The sequence below is a fragment of the Suricata suricatta genome, chromosome 5 (genome assembly GCF_006229205.1).
Source record: "Suricata suricatta isolate VVHF042 chromosome 5, meerkat_22Aug2017_6uvM2_HiC, whole genome shotgun sequence".
NCBI lineage: Eukaryota > Metazoa > Chordata > Mammalia > Carnivora > Herpestidae > Suricata > Suricata suricatta.
In genome coordinates this window covers 155305710-155313530 of record NC_043704.1, presented here as the reverse complement: position 1 = coordinate 155313530, position 7821 = coordinate 155305710, and the positions used below count along the sequence as shown (strand labels likewise).

Genomic DNA, 7821 nt, shown 5'->3' with positions numbered 1-7821 from the left:
GCAATTGCCTGTCCTTGGTCCCCCATCCATTCTAGTGCTGCTTCTGCAGCTTGCAGTTTCTGCCTGATATCGTTATCACTCTGTGACCCCTCATTGCTTTGGTGACATTAGTCATTATGTGAATGACTACTTTAGCAGTGTGGACAGACTCTGTCAGGGAGACCTCTGCAACAGAGCCTGTGGCTAAGATGAAAACTGCTGAGATAAGGAAGACAATTAGCCATCCCACAAATCTTCTAGGTCTTAGAAATGGCTTGGAACAATTCAGCAAGACCACTGGACCCTTCCCAGGGGTTTGTTAGTTTTTCTGGCAACCAAATTTGAGGCTACCTTTTTAAGATAAACATATGTCAGACCTAAAGTTTGGTTATATGATAATGGCTGATAAGGCTGCATACCAAGCCAGAGGAGGTACTTCAGAAATAATATGGGTTGTCAAATGTGATATTAATTGGCTTAAAGAAAGGTGGGTCTTTGATATGAACCCAACACAGTGATGAAAAAGTAGTAGCAGTCTGGATAAAGAAAAAAGTTAAGCAAATCATTACCTTAGCTGAGCGTTGAGAAACCACAGCCAAATATGGTAAAAACCTGTTTTCTAGGGTAGGTGAAGCCCTGACACAGCACATGACTTTGCTGGCATGTTGATCAGTCTTAAGTTTGCTGGAGGTGACATCATTTGCCTTGGTCAATATTGGCTTTGTCTCCTCTGTTGTCCTTGTAAGGACAAATTGTCCTTCTGAGGAAGAGAGTTGAAGAGCTGATCCTCCCAGGTCCTGATAGGGATGAATCAGATGGGCAGGAGCCCAATGTGGTCCCGATGAGTGGAAAACACATGTATATCCCCATCCCCATGTAACCAGTTCATTAGGACTTTTCATGAAGGATCGCCTTGTACATCTTTAGGTAGCATGTTGGCTCTGATATTTGATCCAGGAGAAGGTGAAAAATACCATTTGGCAGCTATGAGACCATGGATTCTACAACTGAAAAAAATTCAAGTGTATAAGGCTTTATATAGTGAATTCCACGGGGAGGCAGTATGTTTGTTCCCCGTTTTTTGTTTGTGAAGCATTTGTTTTTAAGTTGCATGTGTATGTTTAATAGCTTGTCCCGACGGGTTATATGGTATGGCTGTAATGTGTTGTATATTCTAATTTGGAAGATTTCTTTTACCGTGGAGGAAAGATATGCAGGCCCATTATCAGTTTTCATTTGTGGACGTTTACTGGCTTGTGAAAATGCATGTAAAAATAAAGAATGATATGTTTTGCATTTTCTCTGGTGTGAATAGAGGCCATTATAAATCCTGAAAAGATGTCCACAGACACATGGATATATATGTGATGCCCGAATGGGGCATAGTGTGTCCTATCAGTTTGCCAAAGCTGATTTGCATTCAGATATCTGAGGCCTGTTCCCCGTTGCTTAAGTCCTCCTGATTGCTGTTGACAGTCAGGGCCAGCAGCAGCAATGTTGTTAGCTTGAGTAACTGGGAGCCGGAATTGTTTAATAAGGGACTTCGTTTTGATGAAAAAAAGTCATGAGATAATTGAGCAGTTTTAAAAACCACATTGCAGCCAAAATATTGGTAGGCAAGCTCTTTTCCTTTTGTTAAAGATCCAAGTAAGCCTGAATGTGATCTTATGAGAGTGACATAAGGGGGATGTGTTCATTCATCTGGTAAGCCTTGTGAAGTTACAAATAATGACAGTAAGGAGGCATCCCTTAATTCTGTAATAGAGGCCTGTTCTATATTCTCTATTGCATAAACTTTGTATTGAGAATCTGCTACAATATTAATAGGTTGGTTAGGAAATTGTAAAGTCATAATAGTGGACTTCTTTCTGCTCTTTGAGTGGATGTTTGGGTATTTTTCACAGAGCTAGAGCAAACAATCCTAAAAGCTGTACGGATCAATGAAACACCCCAATAGCCAAAGCAATCCTGAGAAAGAAAAGACAAGCTGGAGGGATCACAGTTCCAGACTTCAAGCAGTATTGCAAAGCTGTCATCCTCAGGACAGTATGGTGCTGGCACAGAAACAAACACATAGATGAATGAAACACGACAGAAAATGCAGAAATGGACCCACAACTCTATAGTTGTCTAATTTTCAACACAGCAGGAAATATCCAAAGGAAAAAGAAATCTCTTCAACAAATGGTGTTGGGAAAACTGGACAGCAATATGCAGAAGAATGAAACTGGACCACTTTCTTACAATATACACAAAATAATTCAAAATGTATCAAAACTTGGGGTGTCTGGGTGGCTCAGTGGGTTGAGCATCTGATTTCGGCTCAGGTCAAGATCTCATGGTTTGTGGGTTCGCGCCCTCTGTCGGACTCTGTGCTGACAGCTCAGAGCCTGGAACCTGCTTGGATTTTGTGTCTCTTTCTCTCTCTGCTCCTCCCCAGCTCACGCTCTGTCTCACTCTGTCTCTCAAAAATAAATAAATGTAAAAATAATGTTTTAAATATATGAAAGACCTAAAAGTGAGCAGGAAACCATCAAAATCCTAGACGATACCACAGGCAGCAACCTCTTTGACATCAGCGTTAGTAGCTTCTTACTAGACATGTCTCCTGAGGCAAGGGACACAAAAGTAAAAATGAACTATTGGGACCTCATCAAGATAAAAACTTCTGCACAGCAATGGAAACAATCAGCAAAACTAAAGACAACCAATAGAATGGGAGAGAGATTTGCAAATGATGTATCTGAAAAAGGGTTAGTATCCAAAATGGATAAAGAATGTATTAAGCTCAACACTCAAAAAACAAAAACCCAGTGAAGAAATGGGCACAGGAAAAGAATACACACTTTTCCAGACAAGGCATCCCTATGTCTAACAGACACATGAGTAAATGCTCAACATCACTCATCACCAGGGAAATACAAATCAAAACCACAACAAGATACCGCCTTGCACCTGTCAGAATGGCTAAAATTGACAAACCAGGAAACAACAGCTGTCAGCAAGAAGGGAAAGAAAGAGGAACCTTCTTGCACAGTTGGTGGGGATGCAAAATGGTGCAGCCGGTCTGGAAAACAGTATGGAAGTTACTCAGAAAGTTAAAAATAGAACTACTGTCTGATCCAGGAATTGTACTACTAAGTATTTACCTAAAGGAAACAAAATCAAATTTGAGGGAGCACATGTTCCCCAATGTTTACAGCAGCACTATTGACAATAGCTAAATTATGAAAAGAGTCCATGTGTCCATTAACTGATGACATCAGCTGATTATATATATAAATTATATAAATTATTACTGAGCCAAAGAAGAGAATGAAATCTTTCATTTTTGCAGTGATGTAGATGGAGCTAGTATATTAATCAGAGAAAGACAGATACCATATAATTTCATTCATGTGTGAAATTTAAGAGACAAAATAAACAATGACGGTGGGGAAAAAGACAGAGGAAAACCGATAAACAGACTCTGAGCTGTAGCGACCACACTGATGACTACTAGAGAGGAGGCGGTGGAGGAGGGGCTAGAGTGATAGGTATTAAGGAGGGCACTTGTTACAATGGGCACTGGGTGTTGTATGTAAGTGATAAATCACTAAATTCTACTCCTGAATCCAATATTACACTATAGGTTAGCTAACCAGAACTTAAATAAAAAGTTGAAAAAATATGCAAAGAACCCTTCAATTCAACAATAAGAAACGAACACAGTGTAAAAATGGAGAAAAGATCTGAACAGACACCTCACCCAGGAATACATGCAGCTGGAAAACAAGCGCATTCACTGTTGGTGGAAACCCAAAATGGTATAAACAGTGTGGAAGACAGCTTGGCAGTTCCTTACAGATCTGAACCAAACTTAGGACACAAACCAGCAAATGTCTTCTTCGTTATTTATGAGACTGAATTGGAAATAACACCAACACTAAAGTCTGCACAGGAATGCTTATGGCAGCTTCATTCATAACACCCTTGATGTGAACATGAATAATGAAAATGTGGGACATCAACACCATGGAGTTTTTACTAATTGTGTTGCTCTTTTATAGAAATTATCTCATTGTTCTCTGGATTTATATCAACTTAGTCTTCTCAGCCTAAATCATAATTTCAACTTTATTGAAAATCTCCACCCTTTTAATAGCATTCTACTCATATTGGTTGATTCATACCTTCACTTCATTAACTCATATTTTTCCACCTCAGATAATGTATTACATAGTTTATTTCCCTCTTCCATTCTCTGTGCAGATTTCCTATCCATGTTTTTGTTTCCTTTTCTTCTTCTCTGTGTAGTTGTTTCAGAGATCTCTTCTAGTACTTCCAATAGAGCATTCATATTTAGGAATAACTCACAAGAACTCTGACTAAAGAATCTTTGTATGTTGTGGCTTATAGAGATACCTTGAAGAAAGCTGGCTTTTTAACTGGGAACCCCACTTTTCAGGCCAAGTTTTATCTTTTAAATTAAACATCATGTTTCTCAGCTGAATAGATATATTGATTTTACTCCTGGCAAGTAATGGCCTGGAGTGAACTCCCTGGACTCTCTGAAGTGGAACTAGAACGGGAACATCAGTATCCACACGCAGAAGCCTGCCAGCCCTCCTTTCCAGTGGGGAGTCCCCTCTCCACCTTCAGAGAAACTCCCTGACACTGAGTCCAGACACAGCTATCCAGTCCTGCCCTGCTCTCCACAGGGATGAGCTCCTTTTCTTATGTAAATGCTGGAGAATAGCTCCTATGCCTCTCCTGTAGATGCAGCACCAGAGATCCTGTCCATCACAATCATTTCCAGGACCCCATATCTGCATAGAGAAGGAGAATGACCCACACCAGGTGGGCAGTCAAGGACCTGGACTCTGGACCACTGCCTTATCCTCCACTTCGGTGAACTGTTAACTCTGGAGATTGAAATTGCAGCCCACAGTTGCACAGCCTAAGGTAGAATATAAGAGAAACTTCAAAAAGTTTCCAAACCTTCATCAACTACAACACTAACCCTCTCAAACAAACAGGACATGGGATCAGCTCGTGCAGAACTGGAGCCCAGATCACTACAACCAGCTCAGTGGTTCCCATACTGCCCAACACCAGGACACCAGGAACTGGTGACAGTCACCCAGGTTCAACACTTTAAATGTCTCCCCAGCCTCATGGGGCCCACATGCAAATGACCTCAGGTGCAACCAGAAAAGATCTGCATCACAGGCAAAGGCCAGTGTGCGGGGTCTCCATCCAGAAGATAGACATGCCGCTGCTGTGGTCCCTCCTCTGCCTGCTGGCAGCTCCCCTGCGTGAGCGTCTGGGGGCTCTGGGATAGTCGACGGTGCCTTTATGGGAGATGGGATGGACTCACCATGACTCTCCTTGCGCCCAGGTGTCCTGTCTCAACTTACACTTCGGAGTCTGGCCTAGGACTGGTGAAGCCTTCACAGACCCTCTCCCTGACCTGCGTTGTCTCCGGGGGCTCTGTCACCAGCAGTAACTACTGGAACCGGACCCACCAGCGCCCTGGAAAAGCACTGGAGTGGATGGGGTACTGGACAGGCGGTACTAGCTACAACCCGGCTTTCCAGGGCCGCCTCACCATCACTGCTGACACATCCAAGAACCAGTTCTCCCTGCAGCTGAGCTCCATGACCACCGAGGACACGGCCATGTATTACTGTGCCAGAGGCACAGTGAAGGAGAGTCACTGTGGGCTCAGACACAAACCTCAGTGCAGGGACCTGGAGGGGCTGGGCTGCAGGGCGCTCGGGATCCGCAAGGGGGCGTAGAGGACCTGCCAGGGGAACTCAGAACATCAGGGGGTGCTTAGGATCCCACACCTACAGAACCAGCCCAGAAACAGGGCCAGAGCACAGAACCAGGGAATGAGGACTTCACTGTCAGTATCTGGGGCTTTCTCTCCCTGACACGCTGACCTCTGGGGACCTCCCTTTCTTTCCTACCTGGGCTCTCTCTTGTTTCAGTCCTAGTGTGATGTTTGGATCATGTAGATGATACCATCTTTTACAGTGTGAAGGACTTACATGGGGAGGTCCATGCACAATGCTCTGTCTCCCCTTACTTCTTTCTCTCACATGGTTCTTGGTCAGACCTCTGTAACTCAGGACTCTGGCATTAACTGAAATCTACAGATAAGACCACTTTATAATAGTAGAAAATTTTACTTGAAATTCTCTGCTGTCTCTACGGGGTTACCTTCTCTTATTGGTCCTCAGAGGTCCACAGCCCTCCTTTGTGCATCACGTGGTTTCTAACTATAAGGCATCACTACAGGAGCCCTTGCCCCTGGTCGGGGCATATTGTCTGGGGGGCATCTTGCTCCTTCCACCTAGGGCCCACTTGCTTCTCTGCCATTCCACAAGGAAATTTCTGAGCTCAATGTTGCTCTTCCCACTGGTGAGATAAACCCTCAGACCACTTCCTGGACAGCAGAGGCTGTGTTTGGTTGACCACTATGTCCACAACTGATTCTAGTGAGTGGGCATTTCCCACCTGGAATCATGGTCTAAATGAATTAGAGCACCCCCCCTAAGCCAGTGAGCTCAGGCCAGCCCCACAAACCGTGGCTGTTCCCATCCTGGGTGCATGAAATCCACTGAGGATTTCATTCTCAGTTCAAATGCTCTTTAGTTTTCGTCTATTTCTGGACCCTGACAAAAGTCACCTCTTACACCCAAGCTCATTTTTGTTTCAAATTTTATAATATTCCACCAGCCATCCAGTATGTATGGCACAGAAAGGAGAATCCTCCCCTTGGTTTAGTTCTTGGAAACGAAGTGAGAAGTATATTATCTAGAAGAAAAGGCAAAAATGTGGGCAAGTGTTGGTAATAAGAAGCCCAAAGGCAGTGAAGACAAAACCTTACCTTAAGGTTAGAGAGAATATGGTGTTAAGTGTTATCAGAACGTGGGGAGGAAGCTACTTTCACACAGGTACCTGCATGTCCTTTGGAATAGCTATGTCCCCAAGACAGCAATGGACCCTTTTAATGAAAACCCTCATTCCTGTGGAACAAGAATTCAGTACATCAATTCCACACCCTGGGGGAAATACGTTTCATGAAGCATTGTAACATTGGTAACAATCTTCATGTCCAGAATATAAACCTAAAAGCATTTGTTAAACTGATAAAAAAAAAAATCCAGGGATGAGAGAGATGACAGAGACAGGGAGACACAAGGCTGCATCTCCATCACTGCTGACACGCCCAGGAACCAGTTCTCCCTGTAGCTGAGCTCAGTGACCACTAAGGACAAGGCCATGCATTGCTGTGTGGGAAGCACCACAAGCAGACGTCATTGTCTGCCCAGACACAAACTTCCCTGCAGGGAAACAGGAGGTGCTGGGCTGTAGGGGCGCTCAGGTCACCAAGGAGAGCTAAGGACACCAGGGGATGTTCAGGATCCACCAGGGGGCGCTCAGGTTACCAGTGGGTGCTCAGGTCATGGGTGCCAGGGCCCTCAGGACACCAGAGGTGCTCAGGACCACACAGCCTAGGGACCAGCTCCTGAGTCCATGCATGGGAGCATATGTCCTCTGTTAGTCTGGTGCGTCATTTTATCCTTTAGGCGTGTGTGCCTCCCCCAAAGACTCAAGTTCATTCTTATATTCATGTCTTGCATTTCTTTAACAATACCCCTCGGGTAAAGTCACTTACTGCCTCTGCTCAATTGGTTTAAATAATCCGGAGTCCTTAATACTTTCTTGGGTCTCGACTCCAGGAAATCTGTCCATTTTAAGGAGACAACTGAGAAATCTTGGGCAGTGGCCAAGGGCTTGATGTTACAGCACAGGTGACCAGTGACCACTGGGTACGTTCTGCTCACAGCC

General features: G+C 44.1%; 1 pseudogene; it reads left to right on the top strand.

The window, feature by feature from the left end:
• The first annotated feature begins 5230 nt into the window (after positions 1–5230).
• On the top strand, positions 5231–5759 carry LOC115291327 (annotated as a pseudogene).
• The last annotated feature ends 2062 nt before the right edge of the window (positions 5760–7821 follow it).